Genomic DNA, 26,160 nt, shown 5'->3' with positions numbered 1-26,160 from the left:
CCTGGGTCTGGGTCTATGATCTGGGGTATGGGGTCGGGGGACTGGGGTCGGGCGGGCTCTCCGGGCAAGTTGGGGTCTGGAGTCTGGGTTGGGGGGTTGGGAATATGGGGTCTGGGGTATGGGGTCAGGGGTCAGGGGTCTGGGGTCTGGGGTTTGGGGCCGAGGTCTGGGGTCTGAGGTCAGGATCTGGGGTAGTGGTCTGGGGTCTGGGGTCTGGGGTCTGGGGCCTGGGGTCTTGGGACAGGGGTCTGGGGTCTGGGGTCTGTGTCTGGGGTCAGGGGTCTGGGGTCTGGGGTTTGGGGCCGAGGTCTGGGGTCTGAGGTCAGGATCTGGGGTAGTGGTCTGGGGTCTGGGGTCTGGGGCCTGGGGTCTTGGCACAGGGGTCTGGGGTCTGGGGTCTGGGTCTGGGGTCAGGGTCTGGGGTCTGGGTTTGGGGGTCTGGGGTCTGGGGTCGGGTGTTGGGGTGTTGGGGTCACGGTCTGGGGTCTGGGTTTGGGAATCTGGTGTCAGGCTCAGGTCGGGGGTCTGGGTTCAGGGGTCTGAGTCTGGGTCTGGGTTCTGGGGTCGGGGGTTTGGGGTCGGTTGTCAGGATTCAGGGGTCGGGGGTGTGGGATCGGAAGTCTGTGGTGTGGTGTCGGGGGTCGGGGGTCTGGGGTCTGCGGTTGATGGTATGGGGTCTGCTTAGGGTCTGGAGTCTGGGGCCTGGGTCTGGGGTCTGGGGTCTGGGGTCGGGGGTCGGTGGTCTGGGTCTTTATTCGGGGGTCTGGGTCTGGGGTCGGGGTCTGGGATCGTGGTCAGGGATCGGGGGTCGGGCGGGCTCTCCTGGCATGTTGGGGTCTCGGGTCGGTGGTCTGGCGTCGGGGGTCTGGGGTCTGAGTCGGGCGGGCACTCCGGGAAGTTTGGGGTATGGGGTTGGGGTCAGGGTCTGGGGTCGGGGGTCGGGTATCTAGGGTCTGGGGTCAGGGGTCGGGGCCTTGTGTCTGGGGTCTGGGGTTGTGGGTCTGGGGTCTGGGACCTAGGGTCAGGGTCTTTGGTCTGGGGTCCGGGGTCTGGGGTCTCGGGTCCTGGGTCTGGGATCTGGGGTCCTGGGTCTGGGGATGTGGGTCGGGTTGGTGGTCTGGGGTCTGGGGTCGGGGTTCTGTGGTCTGGGTGGGGTCAGGGGTCTGGGGTCTGGGTCTGGTGTCTGGGGTCTGGGGTCGGGGTCTGGGGTCTGGGTTCTGGGTCTGGAGATGGGGTCTGGGTCTGGGGTCTGGGGTGTGGGTTCTGGGGTTTGGGGCCGGGTTCTGGGGTGTGGGGTTAGGTCTGGAGTCGGGAGTCAGTTGTCTGGGGTCTGGGGGTCTGGCGTTGGGGGTAAGGTTTCTGGGGTCTGGGTCTAGGTCTAGGATCGGGGGTCTGGAGTCTGCGGTCTGGAGTCTAGGCCCTGAGGTCTGGGTCTAGGGTCTGGGGTTGGGGGTCTGGGGTCTGGGGCCAGTGTCTGCGGTCTGGGGCCGGTGACTGGGGTCAGTGTCTGGGGTCTGGGGTCGGGGGTCTGTGGTCTGGGTGTGGGGTCTGGGGTCTGGGTCTGGAGATGAGGTCTGGGTCTGGGGTGTGGGGTGTGGGGTCTAGGATCGGGGGTCTGGGGTCGGTGGTCTGGGGTCAGGGTTCTGGGGTCTAGGGTCTGTGGCCGGGGTCTGTGGTCTGGGGTCTTGGGCCTGGGGTCGGGGTCTGTGGTTTGGGGTCCGGGGTCTGGGCTCTGGGATCGGGGGTCGGGGGTCTGGGATCTGGGGTCTGGGGTCAGGGTTCTGGGGTCTGGGGTCAGGGGTCTGGGGTCTGGGGCCGGGGTCTTGGGTCTGGGGCCTGGGGTCTGGGGTCGGAGTCTGGGGCCGGGGGTCTGGGGTCTGGGGCCTGGGGTCGGGGATATGGGGTCTGGCAGCTGTGGTCGGGGATCTGGGGTCTGGGGTCGGGGGTCTGGGGTCTAGGTCTGAGGTCGGGGGTCTGGGACTGGGGTCTGGGGTCTGGGGTCTGGGATCTGGGTCTGGGGTTGGGGTCGGGGTCTGGGTCTGGGATCTGGGTCTGAGGTCAGGGTCTGGGGTCTGGGCTTGGGGGTCTGGCGTCTGGGGTCTGGGGTCGGGTGTCGGTGGTTTGGGGTCGCTGTCTGGGGTCTGGGTTCGGGGGTCTGGGGTCGGGGGTCTGGGTCTGGGTCTGGGGTCTGGGGTCGGGGATCTGGGTGGGGTCGGGGGTGTGGGTTTGGGAATATGGGGTCTGGGGTCAGTGTCTGGGGACTGGGGTCAGTGTCTGGGGTCTGGGATCTGGGGTCTGGCATCGGGGGTCGGGGGTTTGGGGTCGGTTGTCAGGGTTCAGGGGTCGGGGTGTGGGATCGGAAGTCTGTGGTCTGGTGTTGGGGGTCGAGGGTCTGGGGTCTGCGGTTGGGGGTCTGGGGTCTGGGGTCAGGGTCTGGGTTCGGGGGTCGGACGGGCGCTCCGGGAAGTTTGGGGTATGGGGTTGTGGTCAGGGTCTGGGGTCGGGGGTCGGTGTCTAGGGTCTGGGGTCAGGGGTCGGGGCCTGGGGTCTGGGGTCGGGGGTCTGGGGTCTGGGATCTGGGGTCTGTGGTCTGGTATCTTGGGTTGGGGTCTGGGGTCTGGGGTCCAGGGTCTGGGGTCTGGGGTCTCGGGTCCTGGGTCTGGGATCTGGGATCCTGGGTGTGGGGACGTGGGTCTAGGGTTGGTGGTCTGGGGTCCGGGGTCGGGGATCTGTGGTCTGGGTGGGGTCAGGGTTCTAGGGTCTGGTTCTGGTGTCTGGGATCTGGGTCTGGGGTCAGGGTCTGTGTGTGGGGTCTGGGTTCTGGGTCTGGAGATGGGGTCCGGATCTGGGGTGTGGGGTCGGGGTCTGGGGTCTGGGGTCAGGGTCTAGAGTCAGGGGTCGGGGGTCTGGGGCCTGAGGTCTGGCGTTGGGGTCGGGGGTCTGGGGTCTGGGTCTAGGTCTTGGGTCGGGGGTCTGGGGTCTGGGGCCTGTGCCTGCGGTCTGGGATCTAGGGCCTGAGGTCTGGGGTCTAGGGTCTGGGGTCTGGGGTTGGGGATCTGGGGTCGGGGGTCTGGGGCCGGGATCTGGGGTCAGTGTCTGGGGTCTGGGTTCCGGGGACTGGAGTCGGGCGTCTGTGGTCTGGGTGTGGGGTCTGGGGTCTGGGTCTGGGTCTGGAGATGAGGTCTAGGTCTGGGGTCTGGGGTCTGGGGTCTGGGGTCTAGGATCGGGGGTCTGGGGTCGGTGGTCTGGGGTCAGGGTTCTGGGGTCTGGGGTCTGTAGCTGGGGTCTGGGTCTGGGGTCTGGGGCCTGGAGTCGGGGTCTGGGTCTGTGGTTGGGGGTTTGGGTCTGGGATCTGGGGTCGGGGGCCGGGGTCTGGGGTCGGGGTCTGGAGTCAGGGGTTGGGGATCTGGTGTCAGCAGTCTGGCATCTGGCGTCGGGGTCGGGAGTCTGGGCTCTGGGGACTGGGGTCGGGGAGTGGGGTCTGGGGTCCTGGGTCTGGGGTCGCGGGTCTGGGGTTAGTGGTGGGGTCTGGGTCGGGGTTCTGGGGTCTGGGTGGGGTCGGGGGTCTGGCGCCTATGTCTGGCGTGTGGGATCTGGGGTCTGGGGTCTAGGGTCTGGGGTCCTGGGTCTGGGGTCGCGGGTCTGTGGTCCTTGGTGGGGTCTGGGTTCGGGGTTCTGGGGTTTGGGTGGGTTCGGGGATTGGGGTCTGGGTCTGGCGTCTGGGATCTGGGATCTGGGGTCGGAGGTGTGGGGACTGGGTCTGGGGTTGGGGGTCTGGGTCTGGGGTCTGGGGCCGGGGTCTCGGGTCTGGGGTCGGGTTCTGGAGTTGGGGGTCGGTGGTCTGGGGTCAGGTGTCTGGCGTCGGGAGTCGGGGGTCTGGGGTCTGGGGACTGGAATCTGGGGTTGGTGGTCAGAGGTCGGGTTTGGGGTTCGGGGGTCTGGATCCAGGGTCGGGGGTCTGCGGTCTGTGGTCTGGGTCTGGGTTCGGGAGTCTGGGGTTGGGGGTCTGGGGACGGGGGTCTGGGGACGGGGGCCTGCGCCCTGGGTCTGGGGTCGGGGGTCTGGGGTCTAGGTGGGGTCGTGTTCTGGATCTGGAGCCGGAGCCTGGGGTCTGGGGTCTGAGGCCGTGGTCTGGGGTCTGGGCTCGGGGTGTGGAGTCGGGGTCTGGGGTCTGGGGTCTGGGGTCAGGGGTCCGGGGTCTTGGGTCTGGGTCGGGGGTCTGGCGTCTGGGGCAGCTGCCTGGGGTCGAGGGTCTGGGTTCAGGGGTTGGGGGTCGGGGGTCGGGGGTCGGGTGTCTGGGGTCTGGGGTGGGGCATCGGGGTTCTGGGGTCTGGGGTCAGGGTTCTGCGGTCTGGGGTCTGGGATTGGGAATCGGGGGTCTTGGTCTGGAGTTGGGGTCTAGGGCCAGTGCCTGGGGTCTGTGGTCTGGGGTCGGGGTTCTGAGGTCAGGGTCTGGAGTCTGGAGCTGGGGTCTGCGGTCGGGGGTCAGCGGTCAGGGGTCAGGGGTCGGGCGGGCTCTCCGGGCAGGTTGGGGTCTGGGGTCTGGGATCTGGGGTCTTGGGTCGGCAGTCTGGGGTCGAGCTCTGGAGTAGGGGGTCGAGGGTCAGGGGTCGACGGTTGGGGATCTGGGGTCTGGGTCGGAGTCGGGGGTCTAGGGTCTGGGCCGGGGCCTTGGGTCTGGGGTCGGGAGTCTGGGGTCGGGAGTCTGGGGTCTGGGGTCTGAGCCTGTGGTCTGGGGAATGGGGTGAGGGGTGAGGGGTCGGGGGTCTGGGGTCAGGGGTCTGGGGTCAGGCGTCTGGTGTCTGGGGTCAGGGTGTGGGGTGTGGGTTCAGGGGACGGGGGTCGCGGGTATGGGGTCGCGGGTTCGGGGTCGGTGGTGCAGTCTGGGTTGGGGGTCTGGGGTCTGGGTGAGTCGGGTATCTGGGGTCTGGGTCTGGCGTCTGGGATCTGGAGTCTGGGGTCGGGATTTGGGGTCTGGTGTTGAGGGTGTGGGGATTGGGTCTGGGGTTGGGGGTCTGGGTCTGGGGTCTGGGGCCGGGGTCTGGGGTCTTGGGTCGGGGTCTGGAGTTGGGGGTCGGGGGTCTGATGTCAGCAGTCTGGCGTCGGGGTCGGAAGTCTGGGCTCTGAGGACTGGGATCAGGGTGTGGGGTGTGGGGTGTGTGGTCGGGGGTCCTGGGTCTGGGGTCTGGGGTCCTGGGTCTGGGGTCGCAGGTCTGGGGTCGGTGGTGGGGTCTGGGGTCGGGGGTCTGGGGTCGGGGTTCTGTGACCTGGGGTCTGTGGTCTGTGGTCTGTGGTCTGGGGTCTGGGGTCTGGGGTCTGGGGCCTGGGGTCCGGGACTGGGGTCGGGATCTGGGGTCTGGGGTCGGGTGGGCTCTCCATGTAGGTTGGGATCTGGGTTCTGGGGTCTGGGGTCAGGGGTTAGGGGTCTGGGTTCTGGGGTCTGGGGTTTGGGGCCGGGGTCTGGGGTCTGAGGTCAGGATATGGGGTAGGGGGTCTGGGGTTTGTAGTCTGGGGTCTGGGGCCTGGGGTCTGAGGTCAGGGTCTGGGGTCTGGGGTTAGGGATCTGGCCTCTGGGGTCTGGGGTCGGGTGTCCGGGGGTTGGGGTCGCGGTCTGGGGTCTGGGTTCAGAGGTCTGTTATCAGGCTGGGGTCTGTTGTCGGGGGTCTGGTTGAGGTCGGGGGTCTGGGTTCAGGGGTATGGGTCTGGGGTCTGGCGTCTGGCGTCTGATGTCTGGGGTCGGGGGTCGGGGGTTTGGGGGCTGGGGTCAGTGTCTGGGGTCGAGGGTCTCAATAAGGGGTCTGGGGTCTAGGGTCTGGGGTTGGGGACTGGGGTCTGGGAACTGGGGCCGGGGTCTGGGTCTGGGGTCTGGGGTGTGGGGTGTGGGGTCTGGGGCCGGGGTCTGGGGTCTTGGGTCGGGGTCTGGAGTTGGGGGTCAGGGGTCTGATGTCAGCAGTCTGGGCCGGGACTGGGGTCTGGGGTCTGGGTCTGGAGTTTGAGTCTGGGGTTTGGGTTTGGGGTCTGGGGTCTGGGTCTGGGGTCTGGGGTCTGGGGCTGGGGTCTGGGGTCTGGGGTCAGGGTCTGGTGTCCGGTGTTGGGGGTCTGGGGTCAGAGGTTTGGGGTCTGTAGTCTATGGTCGGGGGTCATGTGTCGGGTGTCTGGGGTCTGGGGTCTGGGGTCTTGGGTCTGGGGTAGGTGGTCTGGGGTCTGGGGTCTGGGGCCGGGTCATGGAGTCAGTGGTCATGGGTGGTTGGTTGGGTGTCTGGGGCGGGGGTCAGTGGTCGGGTGTCTGGGGTCTGGAGTCTGGGGTCGGGGGTCTGGGTATAGGGTCAGCGGTCAGGGTCTGGGCTCTGGGGTCTGGGGTTTGGGGTCGGGAATTTGGGGTCTGGTGTCGGGAGTCTGGGGTCGGAGGTCTGGTGTCGTGAGTCTGGGGTCGGAGGTCTTGGGTCTGGGTTTGGGGTTCTGGGGTCTGGGTCTGGGGTCGGGGGTCTGCGGTCAGGATCTGGGGTCGGGCGTCTGGGGTCTGGGTCTGGGATCTGGGGTCTGGTGTCAGGGGCCTGGGGTCGGGTGTCCGGTGTCTGGGGCTGGGGTCTGAGGCCTGGGCCTGGGGACTGGGGTCTGGGTTTGGGGTCTGGTGTCTGGGTTGGGTAGGTGGTCTGGGGTCTCGATCTGGGGTCTGGGGACGGGGTTCTGGGATGTAGGTGTGGTCGGGGGTCTGGGGTCTGGATCTGGGGCCGGAGACTGGGGTCTGGGTTCGGTGGTCTATGGTCTGGTGTCTGGGTCTGGGGGTCTGGGTCTTGGGCCTGGGGTCTGGGTTCTTTGATCTGGGGTCTGGGGACTGGGGTCGGGGGTCTGGGGTCTGGGGTCGGGTTTTTGGGTCGGGGGTCAGGCGGGCTCTCCGGGCATGTTGGGGTCTCGGGTCGGTGGTCTGGCGTCGGGGGTCTGTGGTCTGGGTCGGGCGGGCCCTCCGGGAAGTTTGGAGTATGGGGTTGGGGTCAGGGTCTGGGGCCTGGATCGGGGGTCGGGTGTCTAGGGTCTGGGGTCAAGGGTCGGAGTTGGGGATCTGGGGTCGGGGGTTTGGGGTCTGGGGTCGGGGCCTGGGGACCGGGATCTGGGGTCTCGGGTCTTGGGTCTGGGATCTGGGGTCCTGGGTCTGGGGATGTAGGTCTGGGGTCGGTGGTCTGTGGTCTGGGGTCTGTGTGTGGGGTCTGTGTGTGGGGTCTGGGTTCTGGGTCTGGAGATGGGGTCTGGGCCTGGGGTCTGGGGTGTGGGGTCTGGGGTTTGGGGCCGGGGTCTGGGGTGTGGGGTCTAAGTCTGGGGTCTGGGGTCGGGTCTGGAGTCGGGGGTCAGGGGTCTGGGGTCTGGAGTTGGGGGTCGGGGGTCTGGGGTCTGGGTCTAGGTCTAGGGTCGGGGTTCTGGGTCTGTGGTCTGGGGTCTAGGGCCTGAGGTCTGGGTTCTAGGGTCTGGGGTCTGGGGTCGGGGGACCGGGGTCTGGGTTCTGAGTCTGAGGTAGGGGGTGTTGTGTCGGGGGTCTGGGGTCTGAGGACAGGGCTCTGGGATATGGGGTCTCGGACCGAGGCTAGGGACTGGTCTGGGGTCTTGGGTCGGGGGTCGGGGGTCGGGAGTCTGGCGTCTCGGATCTGTGTTCTGGGGTTGGGGGTCTGGAGTCAGGTGTGTGGGGTCTGGGTGGGGTCGGGGGTCTGGGTTCTGTGTCTGGGGTCGGGGGTCTGTGGTCTGTGGTCTGTGGTCAGGGGTCTGTCCTGGTTCACAGGCTGCTGCTCTGTTCGCCCCGCCTCTCCAGGTGGGAAGGGGAAGAAGTGGAGCTGAGAGGAGAGCAGCCAAAGGCAGTGGGAAGAACAGCCAGAGAAAAAGGCGGGCTGGAGCCGGAGTGGGGCTGAGGCTTGAGAAGGGCGGGGCTTGAGGGGTGCTGAGTACCGGGGGGTGGGGCCTGGACGAGGAACAGAGGTCAGCGGTCTAGGGCGGGGCTTGGAGGGAGAGCTCCAGGGTGGTGGAGCCAGGGCACGGAACAGGTGGTCTGGGGGCGGGGTTTGCATGGTCCGAGCCTGAGAGCGCTGGAGCAGAGCGAGGACGTGAGAGGTCAGGGGCGGGGCTTGCGGGATCAGAGCCTGAGACGGGTGGGGTGGAGCAAGGATGTGAGCGGTCCGGGGCGGGGCGAGGACGCTGAACTGGTCCTTGGCGGTTCTGCCCGTGAGAGGCTCCAGTGCGGCCGCCTTTCTCTGAAAGAGCAGCATTTGTTCTGGGGCCTGCAGAGCTGGGCGGGCACTCTCGGCCTGAGGCCGGGCGTCTGTTGCCTGTTCACCGGTCCTGTAAGTTGCAGGCAGCGTTTCTTCATGGGGAAGCACCTGAAGGAGGCTGTCTCTACCCAGATGCCTCGTGTGTGTGAGGAAGGCCATATTAGGCCTAAGCCCGGCTTCCGGAGCCAGCTCCCAGTCAGAGGTGCACTTTTTAGCCTTGGCAGGCCCGGGGCCTGGTGTGTGGTGGCTGTGAAGGTGTATGAGGTGGGGCCTGCTGCTTCATTTTTCCTCTTCCTGAAGGGGCTTCGCCTATGTTAGGCTGAAGCCTGTCCTCCGGAGCCAGCTCCGTCAGCGGTGAGCTTTCAGTGTAGGCCCAGGGCCAGGTCGAGAGTGGACAGGTGCGGCAGCCCGCCCACCACTGCCTCCTCTTTTGTTTTATTTTCCTCCATCCAGGCCTGGTGCCGCCACGGGAGGGAGGGGTCAGAGCAAATGGGGCTTGGGCAGCTGCCACTCCACTGTGAGGACTTGAGGGGTTGCAGGTGGGGCTTGTGTGTCAGCCAGAGAGGGGTTGGGTGGAGCGAGGACGTGAGAGGTCAGGGCTGGGGCTTACAGGTTAAGAGGCTGAGAGGGGTGGGACGAAGCAAGGACGTGAGGCGTTAGTGGCGGGGCGAGGACACTGAACTGGTTCCGGTCGGTTCGCCCTGGGACCAGTCCGCCTGTGAAAGGCTCCAGTGCGAGAGAGAGAGAGCGGCATTTGTTCTGGGGCCTAGAGAGCAGGGCAGGACACTCTCGGCCTACTGTGTGTTCATCCGTCTTGTAAGCTGCCGGCAGCGTTTCTTCTTGGGGAAGGGCCTGAAGGAGGCTATCTCTACCCAGACGCTGCATGTGTGAGAGGAAGGCCCTTAGGCCTAAGCCAGGATTCTGGAGCCAGCTCCCTGTCAGAGGTGTGCTTTTCAGCCTAGGCAGAGCCGGGGCCTGGTGCGTGGTGGCTGTGAGTGTGTGGAGAAGTGGGGTGAGCAGCTTCATTTTTCCTCTCCCTGAAGGGCCTTCGGCCATGTTAAGCTGAAGCCAGGCCTCCAGAGCCAGGTCCGTCAGTGGTGAGCTTTCAGTGTAGGCCCAGGGCCTGGTTGTGAGTGGACAGGCACGGCAGCACGCCCGCCACTGTCTCCTCTATTGTTTTATTTTCCTCCATCCAGGCCTGGGGACGGTGCTGCCACGGGAGGGAGGGGTCAGAGCAAACGGGGTCTGGGCTGCTGCCCCTCTACTCTGAGGACTTGAGGGGTTGCAGGCGGGGTTTGTGGGTTCAGCCTGAGAGGGGTTGGGCGGAGTGAGGATGTGAGACGTCAGGGCCGGGGCTAGCAGGTTCAGAGGCTGAGAGTGGTGGGGCTGAGTGAGGACTTAAGGGGTCTGGGGCGGGGAGAGGACGCTGAACTGGTTCTGGGCGGTTCTGCCCGGGATCAGTTGGCCTGTGAGAGGCTCCACTGCAGCCGCCTTCCTCTGAGAGAGCGGCATTTGTTCCGGGGCCTCTCGGGGCACTCTCGGCCTGTTGTGTGTTCACCCAGCCTGTAAGCTGCTGGTAGCATTTCTTCTTGGGGAAACACCTGAAGGAGCCTATCTATACTCAGAGGCTGCATGTGTGTGAGGAAGGCCAGGGCTCTTGAGGTAAAGCAGTGCTTCTTGCCAGGTCTATACAAGGCATGGGCAGGTGGTGGCTGTGAAGGTGTGTGAAGTGTGGCCTGCCAAGCCCTGTGCGTTCTTTGTGCTCTTCGTGAAGAGCACATGTTAGGCCCAAGCCAGACCTCCAGAGGCAGCTCACAGTCAGCGGTGAATTTTCAGTTTAGAAGGCCTAGGGCCTGGTGGAGAGTGGAGAGGCCTGGCAAGCCGCCTGCCGCTTTCCCTGGCCTGGGATCTGCCTCATGAGGAGCTTGGTGGGGTAGCAGATGGTGGGAGCAAAAAGTGTGGTCTATGTGGCTTTTTCTTTTTTTCCTTCTGTCAGCACTACCCCAGATCCTGCTCAGCGGAAGAGATGCCTCGGGATGCTGAGCATTTGTTCTTCAGAGACTCCTTTCACTGTAGGTGCTGTGATGAGAAAAGATGAAGATTCCAGAACCTTTGAATCAATCGTAAGTGTGGGATCTGGGTGTACACTCAAATGTAGGATGGGCTGTATGGATCCCAACACATGTTGCTCCCAGCCCACATCTTGCATGGCGCATGGGGGTTAGGGTGTGAGGGGATGTGTGGAAAGCATTGTTTTTTTTTTTTGCCAGGTGATGGTGCTCTGTATTCCTAGTTGCTAAGGTGTCCAAGATCTGAGGTTTGCAGTTCACACCTAGGTCTGTGGTTTAATAACTGGGTCCTCAGTTCTATTCCATTGGTCTTCAGGCCTGTTCCTGTGCCAGTACCAAGCTGTTTTGAGAATTATAGCTCTGTAATAGAGTCTAAAGTTTGGAATTGAAATTCCTCCAGCGCTGTTCTTTCTGCTAAGAAGTGTTTTTGCTATACGGGGTCTTTTATTATTCCATATGAAATTTTGGATTGCCTCTTCTATTTCTTTAAAGAATGACATTGGGATGTTGATGGGTATTGCATTGAATTTGTAGATAGCTCTTGGCCAGATTGTCATTTTCACAATGTTGATTCCTCCAATCCAGGAGCATGGGAGGTTTTTCCATTTCCTTAGTTTTGCTTTAATTTCCTTTTTTAGGGTTTTAAAGTTTTTATCAAAAAGGTCCTTTACATTCTTAGTTAAGCTAATTCCTAGGTACTTTATTTTCTTTGAGGCTGGGCTTTTGGCCTAGTGGTAGAGTGCTTGCCTAGTATGCACGAAGACCCGGTTTAATTCCTCGGTACCACATACATAGATAAAAGCTGGAAGTGGTGTTGAGGCTCAAGTTGTAGAGCTCTAGTCTTGAGAAAGTCCAAGGACAGTGCTCAGGCTCTGAGGTCAAGCCCAGGACTGGCAAAAAAACCCCACAAAAAACAAAAAACTCCAATGCTTTGTCTCATATGACACACCCAGGACCAGAGTTCTAGTCCATGATGGACTAAAAAAAATGAGAGAGAGAGAGAGAGAGAGAGAGAGAGAGAGAGAGAGAGAGAGAGAGAGAGAGAGAGAAAATTGGCTGTAAGAGTGATGATCAGGATACATTCTATTTCTATGACTTGTCCAAAATTTTCTAGCCCCTACTTATAGGGAAACAGATTTCTGGTCTATCTTTTAATTTCTTAGTGGCACTTTGTTCCATTTTTTTCTGTAGGTTATGCAATGTTAGGTTAGTTTAGATTTTAAATTTTTGTGTCAGAGAAAGATGTCACCATAAATATTTCAGCCAGTGTTTCAGAGACAGTTTTGATAATCTTTGAAAAATAATGTTATAAATAAAGTTCCAATATGTAGTAATTATGTTGTGGCTACAATCTGAACATTGGATGATAATAAGACACCTACATCTATAGATTCCCTAAATGCTAGATAATAATGCTTTGTAACACCGCAACTAGAAATCTGTACTGTTCTTATTAATATGAACTGCTAAAGGCTATGAAAGATTGACAGGAAGTATGCAGGATTCCATATTTTTGTTTGTTGAAATATAAACTAGAGCTGTTCATTGAATAAAACACCACTCAGCTGGTATATATTTATGTTTGCATTACAGGAATTCTAGAAAATGTAAGGCATAATTCTTATGTATAAGTATTAAAATTTGTCTTTTAAATTTTATCAGAACATTCAAAATTACAATATCCATTTCTCTTAGGGTCTTTGATATATAGATTATTGTATTGGAAAATCCAGGGACAGTCCTCAGGCCCTGAGCTTAAGCCAGGACTGGCAAAAAAATTGTAGGAGAGTTGGTTACCTCATATTGTAACGGTATTTTACCTTTTATCTGATATATTGTATATGTTTATTTGGTTATTTGAAATAGGATAGGGAAGGGGGAAAACAAGATGAGTGGCGAGGATGGAGGGAGGGAAATGGGGAACAAGACATGAGAAAGGGTATCAATGTATGTGAAGTAATTCACCTTCTATCTGGTGAATATAATGTAACCCTTCTATTAATTAGAAAAAATATATTTAAAATGTAAAAAATGTGGGAGAGGAAAGCATTTAAGAAATAGTTACTGAACTGTCAAATTTAATTAGATCTCTAATTTATTTAAGTCTCTTTCTAACAGGGCCTTCAACAAAAACTCAACAAAAGTTAATTATAATTACAATTGTAATGGTGAAAGGTTAAGATATAATCTGAGGTATATACCCTGCTATTAAGGAACTGGCATTTCTTTTGGGAAAGAAGCTCAATTCTTCCTTGAACACCTTGAGGTTTTTGAAGAGTAACAGTTCTAGTATAAGAATGGATCACACAGAGAATATTAGGCATTATGGAGGAACATGGATATGATAAAGCTGTCTAGGTGTATTCTGGTACCTATACCTATACATCCTAGGCCTCCAGCACTTGTTGAAATTGTGATTTCACTCCCATAGCCTATGGACTAAGGGAGTTAAAATTACTTGGATACTGAATCAACATTTTAAAGTGAAGACTGTCCAGGAATGTTCATATGTAGATCTGCCTGTAGAAATTGGAGCTAACAAAAGCAGAAATATAATGCTCCACAAATACTGTCTGAAAATGTAAATTTTCTTTTTTAAGATATTTTTATTGTCATTAAGAGAAGGGTTATATTATATTTGCCAGATAGAAGATATATTACTTCACAAACATTACTACCCTTTCTCATGTTTGCAATTGTGATTTTTCTTCTGATATACTTTCTACTCAGGACTTACGTGATCACTGGGAATACGGATTTAAAAATAAATATAGCATGCTCAATTATATTTACATTTCAAATAAGTAACTGTGTATGTATGTAGGTCTCACAAATTTACTGAGAACTTTTTCAGATTTTCTCAGTGGTATGAGCTTCATTTATTCTGGTAGTTTCTCCTTCCTGAAAGCTACCTTGAACTAGTATGTAGATTTCTGTATGTACTGCAAACTCCAAGTATGGGGTTCTTCTTTCATGGCAGAGATTATTGCCCTACCCTTATACTCTTCCTTCAAGTCTTAACATGTACATAGTTATCCTCATACTAAGTAGGCATTTTTACTGGTGGTTTCACAATGAGCTCTACAAAAACAAATTTCACCTGTATAATAAGATTTCTGTTTCTCTTTCTAGACTAAATCCTATAGGACAAGAATTACTTTTTGCTTTACCTTTATGTAGTCTGTTGTACTCAACATGAGAAACCTGCTGAATGAACATATGTAGAATATACAAGGAATAATAAGTCTTATCAGTGTGATTATCATTAACAAGCTACCTTTTTATTTTCTTGCCATATTTTCACAATGTATTTCAAAGATATTAATAGCCATTCTCTTTTATATATTAATGTGATGTTTGTGAGCAATAATTTTTCTATTGTGTGGTGGCCAATTCTGGTTCCTAAAATAATAACAAAAATTCATTGAGCAGGAAGTGGTGCTGTGGCTCAAGATGTAGGGTGGTAGCTATGGGCTGAAGAGCTCAGGGCCAATGCCGAGACCCAGAGTTCAGGTCCCACGACCAAAACCAATAAAACATTATTGAGCACCCTACAATGTCCCAGTTGCTGTTGGAGCTGCTTATAGATATCTAATGTGCGCCATAGCCAACCATGAAAAGATCAATGCTAACTTGGAAAACAGTAATTAATAATCCGGAATGTCAGTTAATTTAGTATTTCACAGGCTATTGATATTAGGACCAGATTAATTATTAATTCTCTATATGGACTGAATCACTAAAAAAATCAAGATCAAAACAAAATCTATTGCTGCTACGTAAAGGAAGTTAGAGGCAGCGTTAAGAAATAATTCCATTTCTTTAAAGAATGACATTGGGATGTTGATGGGTATTGTATTGAATTTGTAGATAGCTCTTGGCAAGATTGTCATTTTCACAATGTTGATTCTTCCAATCCAGGAGCATGGGAGGTTTTTCCATTTCCTTAGTTCTGCTTTAATTTCCTTTTTTAGGGTTTTAAAGTTTTCGTCAAAAAGGTCCTTTACACTCTTGGTTAAGCTAATTCCTAGGTACTTTATTTTCTTTGAGGCTATTGTGAAAGGAGTTGCTTTCCTGATTATTGCCTCATTCCTCTCACAGTTGGCATAAAGGAAGGCAGTTGCTTTTTGAGGGTTGATTTTATAGCCTGCTACACTTCCAAAGTTTTGGATCAGCTCTAGGATCTTGGGAGTAGAGTATATAGGATTCTTTAAATACAGAATCATGTCATCTGCCAAGAGGGATAATTTTATTTCCTCTTTCCCTACTTGGATCCACTTTATGCTTGCTTCTTGCCTTATTGCACTGGCTAGGAATTCTAGTACTATGTTCAAGAGGAGTGGAGAGAGTGGGCATCCTTGTCTCGTTCCTGATTTAAGAGGGAATGGCTTTAGATTTTCACCATTAAGTGTAATACTAGCTGTGGGTTTCTCATACACAGCCTTTATTACATTGAGGAATGTTCCATGGATTCCTAGTTTCTCCAGAGCTTTTAACATAAAGGGGTGTTGGATCTTGTCAAATGCCTTTTCCGCATCTATTGAGACAATCATGTGATTGTGAAACAAAAGCCATATAATGAACTGTGTTGTCTCTCATCTCCTTTGCTGTCCCTTGGTTATCTCATATTGGTATAGTATCTCACTTTGTTATCTGAAATATCGAATTTATTTGTATTTGGATATTTGAAATTTGATAGGGAAGGGGGGAAAACCAAGATGGGTGGGGGGTGTGGGGGGGGAGGGAAACGGGTACCAAGACATGTGAAAGTGTATCAATGTATGTGAATTAATGCACCTTCTATCTGGCAAATATCATGTAACCCTTTTACTAATTACAATAAAAAAATTAAAAAAAATTTAAAAAAAAAAGAAATAATTCAACAATTTGATGCTGCCGTTTCCAATACACAAGATGCACTTCTGCTTAGATGGTAAATATCATAATGATTAAACAAAAGCCATATAATGAATGATTGTTGTACTTAATCTATTATGTTATCTTTCATCTCCTTTGCTGTCCCTTGGGTAACACATATTGTTACAGTATCTCACTTTGTTATCTGATATATTGAATTTATTTGTATTTGGTTACTTGAAATTTGATAGGGAAGGGGGGAAAACCAAGATAAGGGGTGGGTGGTGGGGGGGGAGGTTAATGGGTACCAAGACATGTGAAAGGGTATCAATGTATGTGAATTAATGCACCTTCTATCTGGCAAATATCATGTAACCCTTTTATTAATTACAATAAAAAAAGAAAAAAATAAATAAAATAAAACAGTTTGATTGATATTAAATTTTTGCTTAAAATCTTACCTTTTGTTTTACTTAGCCATAAAAATCATCTCACCAGAAGTATTACAGTTTTATAAACCGTGGCATTCTTTCAATCCAGACATATTTTAAAATGGTAATCTATGTTCACAATCATGTTTGAAACTTAGTTATAGATTATTTCTTTGTTGGAAATAGCTCCTATAATTTAGTATTCTACCTCTTATGTGTTTTTAATTAAGATTTTACATATGAAATTTTCTACATTTGTTTTAAATGTTTGATAATACAAACTTTTTAAGGTTTACAACTCCCAGCTCACAGACTACAAAGTGTTTTAAATTAGTAAGAAACTGGAGATAATACCAAAGATGTTCAGCTAAAACTGCCATGTTTAGAATAGATTGTTTGTTATGGTTTGTAGGCTTTTCTAACTCTCAAAAGTCTCTCAAAAAAAGGTGAATTTCTTTGAGCTTTTTTCTTCTCTCTATCATACTTTGTGTTTGTCCTGCTGTCTTTTTAGACATAGCATGAAGCACCTCCCAGATGCAGTCTCTCAATCTCAGACTTCCCAGTCTCCAGAACTGTGAGACAAAAAAAAAACTTCTACTGATTATGATTGACCCAGTCTGTGGTATAGCAACTGCATCACAAAACAGACTAAAAAAGAAAATTGATATTGAAAAGTGAGACTATCACTATAGCAAATAGTTGAACATGTGGAAGCAGCTTTGAAGCTGGATAAAAACCAGAAGAATTTGGAAGAGCAGGCCAGAAAACCGGTATTGTCACTAGCAAAATATTGAGGTTTGTGCTGGTGAGGATTGGGAGAAAGAAGGGTGCTGTAGAGAAAGTCTGAATCCTCTTAAGAAGAGTGCTTAGGTAATTTGACAGAATGCTAATGGAAGTATAGTTAGCCAATCTATGGTGGAAATGGAGAACAATTTCCTGGAAGATGGAGTAAAACCCATCCTCTCGGCAGCCTCTCTCTGCTTTAGAGCTTTGTGGAAGAAAAATATATGATAGATGAACTTACAAAGCCAAAGAAGCAGGGTTGCCAAAGGCTTTGTGGTGTCAACCACCACTGTGTGTCCAATAGAGAACACATGCAGAGAACTGGTATAGAGAGTTTAGGGTCTAATGTTGCTTTCCCTGTGTGAATTTACGTGGGTCCTGTTGTCCATTTCTTTTTTGATGTATGTCCTTCAACTGTGTTTGAGAAGCACTTAACCTTAACACTTTGATTTAAAACATCCTAGCTAGACAGAATTTGCCTCAGGATGAATCATGTTTTAGGTCTAGTTATGTCTGATTTAGCTGAGAGTTTGGACCTGTGAGTTGCTGTTGAGTTGCTGTTGGAATACGTGAGGATGTTGGGAGCTATGGAGTATAGAGTGGATGTATATTGTGTTTGCAGAAGACATGAATTAGACATGAACTGTGGAGGATCCAGGGCAGGATGTTCACAGGTGGAATGACTCCTCTACACCCTTTTGGAATTTCATTGCTGTGTTGAGGTGAGACCTTTAGAAAGTCATTACATCATGACAGTGCTGCCTCATAAATGGAGTAATGTTACCGATACTAGATACAGCCAAATTTTTATCGTATTTACATACATATGTATTTGCATACCTATGTTGTATTTACACAAAAATACATATCAAATACTAATAAAAATGTGACTTATTGGACTGTTCTCTTAAGGGCACTTCTAAAATTCACTTCTCAAAAAGGAGAGTGTTGCTAGTATGGTATATGTATTCTCTGCATGCCACTTGCCAACGATCAAATGTTGCTTTCTTTCAACATTTTTATGCAAAGTAGAGCCTTACCATCAGTAAAATCATGCAGAAAATACCCGTGTCCTCTTTTATGACTGTCAAAGTTTGTTTTATAAACTTGGTGACAAAGCTTAAAAATGGATCTACCTACTCCATCTCTTAGCAACTACCCCATGATTTTAGTTTCAGCTTGTATGTTAGAACTTGTACATTCCATGTGGTGATTTGGTATTTAGGTCTCTTGCTTTTATCCTTTCTCTCTCTCCTTGATCTTGGTTCTCAAATTCTTTACACCTTGGAATCTCCCCAGTGTTTTCCAGACGTAAGTCATTTTATATTTTAGTCAAGTTTGTTGTTGTTTGCAGTGGAAATATTGATCCTCAATGAGCAAGTACTTCACCAATATAAACAGAAATCAAGCCAAGCAAGTTTCATGTTTTTCAACTGTTCTTTCTGTTTTGCTGGCTAATTTTATTTTATTTTTTTTTCATGTGAGATTCTTTTTTTTATTGTAATTAGTAAAAGGGTTACATGATATTTGCCAGATAGAAGGTGCATTAATTCACATAAATTGATACCCTATCACATGTCTTGGTACCCGTTTCCCTCCCCCCCATACCCCCCACCCGTCTAGGTTTTCCCCCCTTCCCTATCAAATTTCAAATAGCCAAATACAAGTAAGTTCAATATATCAGATAACAAAGTGAGATACTATACCAATATGACATAACCAAGGGACAGCAAAGGCGATGAGAGACAACATAGTACATTAAGGACAACAATCATTCATTATATGGCTTTTGTTTCACTATCCTGGAGGTCCTTTCAATTAGCTTCACATTATATGTCCTTATGTATCAAGATTTTGCTCTATTGCAAATCTCTGCTAGTAGAGCCCAAGGTTTCTACTGATTATGACGAATGAGGGAAACCATTGAGCCTAAGTTTCTTTGAGTCTGGCTTACTTCACTTAATATGATTTTTTCTAAGTCTTTCCATTTTCTAACAAATGGGGTGATGTCATTCTTTCTGACAGCAGCATAGAATTCCATTGTGTACAAATACCACAAATTGTTGATCCACTCATCAACTGAGGGACATCTAGGTTGGTTCCATATCTTTGCTATGGTGAATAGTGCTGTAAATTAACTCCAAATGGACCAAAGACCTGGAGGTAAAAGCTGACACACTGAAAACTCTACAAGAAGGAATAGGAGATACACTGGGCCTCCTTGGCACAGGTTGAAACTTTCTTAATAAAGACCAAGAATAACAACAAATCAGAGAAAGGCTGGATAAGTGGGACTGCATTAAACTGCAGAGCTTTTGTATGGCAAAGGACATCGCTAGTAAAATAATCAGGAAGCCTACAGAGTGGGAGAAGATCTTCACCAACCAAACAACGGACAAAGGCCCCATATCTAAAATATATCAACAACTCAAAAAATTGAATCACTCCAAAACTAATCCCCAAAGTAACAGCCATCCCATTAAAAAATGGGCCAAAGACTTAAAGAGAGTCTTCTCTGAAGAAGAAACAAAAATGGCCTATAGACACATGAAGAAATGCTCAACATCTCTGGTCATAAAAGAAATGCAAATCAAAACAACTCTAAGATTCCACCTCACTCCAGCTAGAATGGCCAGGATCAGGAAAACGAATGACAACAGATGCTGGAGGGGATGTGGCCAGGAGGGATCACTACTACACTGTTGGTGGGAGTGCAAACTCCTTCAACCACTATGGAAAGCAGTGAGGCAGTGCCTCAAAAGGCTAAACATAGAACTCCCCTATGACCCAGCAATTCCACTACTTGGCATTTACCCAACCATCCAGAAACAAGGACATACTAAACCCACTAGCACAACAATGGTCATTGCAGCACTATTCACCATAGCAAAGATATGGAACCAACCTAGATGTCCCTCAGTTGATGAGTGGATCAACAAGTTGTGGTATTTGTACACAATGGAATTCTATGCTGCTGTCAGAAAGAATGACATCGCCCCATTTGTTAGGAAATGGAAAGACTTAGAAAAAATCATAGTAAGTGAAGTAAGCCAGACTCAAAGGAACTTAGGCTCAATGGTTTCCCACATGCACAATTTTAATACAGAAATTAATCTAAACTGTAATAAACTGGTGCCAGAAACAAGAAAAGAAAATAGTCAGTGGGTTTGGTGTTCTGCAGCTTATTTTATTTCATTTTCACTAAAGAAAAAATAATTGCCTGCTGAAATTGTTCATGTAGCTACCAGTGCTATTCACAATAAGCATCAGGGCTTTTTAATCTTAGAAATGAACTTGCTGGAATTGCATCAGATACAGTGATGGGGACAAAGTCATTACTAGCTGTATATAAACATTTTCTTATATTCCAGACTGCTGGTACTGCAAGTAGTGGGGGCTGGACAGTAGTTGAGGCTGGGAAGTTGCTGGCTGCTTATAAGCCATGTTTCCCTTTTTTCCTCTTATATAAGTGGGCCTACATGACTGATTGTTGCCAAAGGAGTGGGAACTGTTGTGATGTTTCATTTCTCTAATTGAAAAATGTAAATTAAGAAAGTAAGTCGCAACCTCCCCTTACATTTCTTTATAATTTATCTGATTATCTAACACAAAGGATTCTAAGCTATGTCAGGGGGGGAAAGAAGGGGGAGGCAGGGAGAGAGAGGAAGAAAGAGAGAGGGAGGGAGAAAGAAAGAGAGGGAGAAAGAGACAGAAAAAGAATAGAGCTACATAATTGAAGTTTAGACTAAGGAAGGAAATAGCATCTACTGGTCAGAAACATCTATAAGGAGTTATATCATCAAAACATTAATATATACTGCCAAAATGCAGCAGTATATTTTTTATGTTAAGTAGAGTACTCTCGTCACTAATACATACAACTATTTTTGAGTCATTCTTTCAGTGACTTACCTAAAACAGCTTATTGTCAAACCCCCGTAAGTTGGGGGGATGAGGAAAATAAGCAAGTTGATTAAACAGTTTACAATTCTGGATCCAATTGCATCTAATATCACCCACTTATTTCCTACATTCTATTTTTCCTCCGTCTATGCCTGTTCTTTTTTTCTATTTTTCTCATTCTGTTTCTAATTGTGTTACCTGAAAACCTGCTGAATAAATGCTAGGCTATAAGGTACCCTATAAACTTAACAGAAAAGCTTAGATTATTTGTAATTGATAATGGGAAGTAGAGTTGACTACCAGCCAAATGGGACTAGAATTTAAAGCATAAAATTTGGGCAGGGGCTGGCAATGTACCTTAGTGGTAGAGTGCGTGCCTAGCATGCATGAAGCCCTGGGTTCAATTCCTCAGTACCACATATACAGAAAAGGCTAGAAGTGGTGGTTTGGCTCAAGTGGTCGAGTGCTAACCCTGAGCAAAAGAAACTCAAAGACAGTACCTGGGCCCTGAGTTCAATCCCCAGGACTAGCAAAACAAACAAAAAAAGAATTAGGCCCTTCAGGGTAATATTGTTTATATGCAAAATCATCTTAGGGAACCTGTCCTGGTAAAAGTTTGAGAGTATTAATATTATAACATTGAAGAGACACCAGAGCAAGGTGGCTCACACATGTAATCCTAGCTACTCAGGAGGCTGAGATCTCAGGATCAAGGTTCAAAGCCAGCCCAGGCACAAAAGGAAGTGGGGTTTAGCCTAAGGGTAGGGTGGTAGCCTTGAGCTGAAGAGCTCAGGGACAACACCCAGGCCCAGGGGTAGGGCAGTAGCCTTGAGCTGAAGTGCTCAGCAACAGAACCCAGGCTGAGTTTAAGCACCATGACCCACAAAAAAAATGAAGAGGGATAATCATTCTGCATAGAAATATTTTGACATATTAATAGTTGTATAAAACTGTATGCATGATTTCATTAAAAGTTACATAAAATGTAAGTGCTGAAACACTTGTCCTATAAAATATAAATGAGTTACAGTCACAACCTCTTTTCATTCTTTTCCATTTTCTTAATGACTTACATATTATAAACCAAAAATACATTTTTCTAGGAACCTAAGCCTAACAGATAAGAGTTTGGCCAATTTATGTGATATTTTACAGCTAACTTTAATTATGACTCTAGCTGTACTCATGAAAAATTGAAGGCTGAAGTACAGAGCCTTTGGCCATGCCATAATAGATTTCTACAGAAAATGCCAAACTAGGCTCCAAAAACAAGAACCATCCTCAATAACTTTCACACAAACTCAGTCTGACAAAAGGGAAAGTTGAACTCCAAATGCCTGGAATGTGGGAAATGCCAAGAATCCCTTCAGAGCATTAGCAGAGTCCCAGTTGGGAAGAATTTCTGCTTACAAAATTTTCTTCCTACTTCACCTTGAGGGCAGAGGGATGGAGTGTTAAGACAGTTTACGCAAAAGCTCCTTCAGACACTGAAATCCCTTACCCAGTATTTAGATATTTTGTGTATCCAAGATATCCAAATGAGAGATCATAGGCTACCACACAGAATAAGTATTGAAATCACTGGAGATACTGAGGCACAGAAGTGTGACTAGGTCATGAGGGCATCTAGTCACCACTTTCTTCGAGACTTATCTCATATCCTGCAATGACTCCCTAAGCTTTATGTCACATACAGCCTTTTTCTCACTGTAGGCTCTATGTCTCTGCAATGATTAATCAAAATCAAAGTAGTTTCCCTAACAGGAAAATGGTGATTGTATAGCTGATCCCCAGAGAAACATTTTCAGTTTAAAAAGCCCAAATAATCGCAGTGCAATTCTTTCAAGTTCAAAAAGCCTATCCATCAATAGTGAGTTGAAGCCAAACTCTTCCTGGGAGACTGTAGGAAAGGAATTGATTTTGTGGAGTTTCCCATAAACATTAATTACTATTCATCCATGAACTTCAGTTGCTTCTTGACAGTGGTATACTCTATGTGTGACAAGCAACTATTCATATTTATCTATTATTAAGCTTTTCTGTCTTGGCTTTATACTCATTAGAAAATTTCCATTACATTATTTGAAAATGTATCACCTGACTCCCAAGGCAAATGTTGATCCAGTATGCTTTCTTTTTTTTCTCTCAGAAGACATTTGCTGAACTTCAGCTATACTTTGAACACACTGGTTGGCTTCTAATGCAGTGTGACTGGGATAAGGTCAAAAGAGCAGCTTGGACCATTGCAGCAGGATGTCAAAGGTACATGACACATAATCCTTCTAAGAGTCAAGGACTTAACTTCTAACCCATCATATGGGCCTATAAGAACAATGCCTGGAGAACAATAGACGATCAAGAATATTGGTCCACAGATTGATCATAAGATGAAATGAGCATGGGGCTGAAATGTGAAGGCTCAACTCAGTCCACACTACAATAGTGTGATGAGAAAATATAGGTCTCAGTCTAGTGGGTAAATAGATCTGTCCACTGAAACCAGATGTTTGAGTGCGGTCTACTCCTTGTTTCTTTTGGTCATTTGTTTAATTTTGTTAATAAAGGCGAAGTTCTTCACATAAGGTTGGGATTATGAAGATAACATTATTGCATAGTTAGAATTCAAGATTCTCACCTCAGTAACAAATGTGACTTTGGGGTAGTTGCCTAAACTTATTTCAATTTCAACATCAGGAAAGGGTATATTTCAATAACCAATTACACCATGTTTAAAATGATGACATACCGATGTAAACTGAGCGACTTCCATGAGTTTTGTATCCTCCTCCGAGGCTGTCCCCTTCCCAGCATGATGACTGTCCTCATGCTTTGTGTGTCCCCCATCTTAGCAACTTACTCTTTCTTATCTCTTCTAAGCCAGTTTAGATCTATGGCCCTCATTTGCTTTGGGATTTTCCTTCAAATTTCTGAAGATTAATAGGATGTATTTTAATCTCATACTTTATTTCTTTTAACCTTTTCTATTGATATCTACACAAGGAAGAAAAAATTAAAATTTGCCCCATGCCATTGACCTACACACATCACACACACACACACACACACACACACACACAACATGGATACGTCCATTTAAACTAAACATATGCCAATATTTCAAGGATGTATATCGGAGAAGAGGAAAAGTAAGATATTTCTTTTGTAATTCTGTGTTAGGAGACTGACGAGAGTTTACCTGTCAGTTAGCATGTTAGTTGGTGCCCTCTGGCAGTCCAGTAATCCCTGTCACTGTGCCCTCTAATAGTATAGGAACTACTAAGCACTAAATAATTAATTGTGTTCAAGATTAATTATAGTACAAATTAATTACATTTAAAACTTTACATCCCTGTGGTGCGTATGTGTCCTAGTCAAATATCGACTAGCCACATGTTTCCCTTGACTGCCATGTTAGACAATATGTTTTTAAAAGCATTTCTACTATTGCTGAAGTGTTATTAGAGAATCCTGATATTAGAACTTGCAAATAGATCCAGGGGGATGTTGTTGTATGATTTCTATCAGAGTTTATATGGGAGTATTAGGTAGTTGGGATATGCCTTCTCTCTCAGGATTATCTATATTTGGGATGTTTCAGAGGACAGAAGAATCTTACAGATAATGAGAAAAACACAAGATTCATAATGAACCAGAGAAAAGATAATACCAGAGTATCAGAACCAGTCCTTGGCTTCTTGAGGTGTTGATTGGGATTCAGATATGCTGAATAAGGATACTGAATGGGCCAAAACGAAATGCTGAGTCATGAGATGGGGAAAGTTGAGTCAAAATACCCGAGAAACTTGAAAACTGTACCTTTTGTAGAAGTAGCTTATTCCAGCCTATGGAAAGATTATGTAACACTTATAAAGAGATCATGATTAATACACCCAATGCAGCTTTCTGTTTAATTCATTAATTTTATTGGCATTGGGTTTGAACTCATGTCTCACATTTGCTAGGTGAGTGTTCTGTTACTTGAGCCATATACCAGCTCTTTTTGCTTGAGTTTTCTGGGCTGTTATGGAAACAGTTATGTATACTTTTTCCAATTGGATTTGAGCTTGGAAGCTTGTGCCTATAACGAACTTTCTCTCAACAATGAAGTTGGCATCAAGGCAAGTATAGCTAAAATTAGGGGAGGGCCTAGGTCCTTATGCTATTGTTTAAGTTCTTGGATCAAGAACTTAATCGGTGCTAATGGGTTTTTTGGAATTTAAATGATGCTTTCAATAACTCTCTTTAAAAGAATTTGTAAGCCATTTTGCCTTGTACTTCTTGAAAGTCTCATGGTTAAACAAAACTGTGGTAATGAGAAACTGAGTGGCTGGAAGTATATTGAGTATAGGGAAGAACTACATGAAGGCAACTCAGATGTGAAAAGTGGAAGGTGCTGTAAGGAGCACTCATGAGAGTTCTAGGAGAAGTTTAGGTTGATGAAATCTCCTGTACTTGCAGCGGCTTTATTCTTGTTAGTATGGTAATTACTGTAATCATATCAGCATGGTAGGAAAAGGTCCTGCTGTTAATTATGGATAAAGCAGGAACACTTTGTTTTACTTTCTGTAATTATTGAATATGGTATTTGCAAATCTAGAATCTTCTTTAAAATAGAGAAAAATGCCCTCTCCCTTGAAAAAGCCTATTTTAATCTCTGAAATTTGTTTCTTAACCTGTACAATGAGAACAATCCTATTTAACACAGTTTTGTAAAAATGAAAGTATGTGTATATATTTATATACAACTGGAGTGCTTACTATAAGTGTCTGAATATTGTCTGTAGTTATTATTGGTGGGAGGTTAAGACCAAATGAATCATGCATTCCCAAATTTTAAAATTTGTTCTTAGTAAGCAAAAATGCAACATGGGTTTGGCATACATGCTAACCTTTTCACTACTTAGGTAAAATATACTACACAATGATAAACATATCCAGGCTACAGAGGTTAAAAAAATAAATAACATATGGATGTTTCAGTGTCCCAACTCACCAGATGATTTTTCAGGAAAGATTGTGCAGTTTTTGTAAATGAGTGGAAATACTTCAACATATTCCATGTAACAATATAATTAAGGTTTCAAAGTTTACACTAAGTCTTATTTGAAATATGTTAAAGAATATGTGGTCATTTGTTCATTTGCTGTGATGGTATATTTTGTTAATACACTATATATACACACATGTGTATATATACATACATATATAGTATATGATTATATATAATTGTGATGGTGTATTTTTTGATGTTTTTCAAGTCTCTTCTTTTGGGTTGAGATTTAGAATTCATCTTGATTCCTTTGTTTAATCCAAGTAATAATTATCAATGATTGCCCATCCACTTTGTGTCAGGCCCTATACTCAGTGCCTTACAAAGAGGATTTTGAATTCTTGAACTAAGTCTGCAAGCTATGAGTCATAGATGGTAGAACAAGCCCTAAACTTGACCTTAGAGCTTGCAGATGGCAGAACATTTTCAGGCAGAACATTTTTTTTGACAGTGGTGGGCTTGAACTCAGGACCTGTGCGCTGTCCCTGAGCTCTTCAGCTCAAGGCTATCGATTTCCTCCTTGAGCCACTCTGCCACTTCCAGTTTTCTCATGGTTAATTGGAGATAAGTGTCTCATGGGATTTGCATGCCTGGACTGAGTGTGCAGATCTCCTCAGCCTCCTGAGTAGCTAGGATTACAGATGTGAGTCACTGGTACCCTCCATTCTTTTACTCTTAAACATACATCTTCCACCCCCATTGGTTTCTGAAAGGAATACTGGTAGATGTTCATACTCTGAAATGCTGAGAAGGTCTTTCATTATGTGTCCTGGAGTTCTTTACCAGGAGCATAAGCATGGGACCGAAACAGGCTA

This window comes from Megascapheus bottae, chromosome 5 (genome assembly GCF_031878675.1).
Source record: "Megascapheus bottae isolate mThoBot1 chromosome 5, mThoBot2.hap1, whole genome shotgun sequence".
Lineage (NCBI taxonomy): Eukaryota > Metazoa > Chordata > Mammalia > Rodentia > Geomyidae > Megascapheus > Megascapheus bottae.
The sequence above is the reverse complement of the archived record's forward strand: the minus strand, read 5'-3'. Positions refer to the sequence as shown.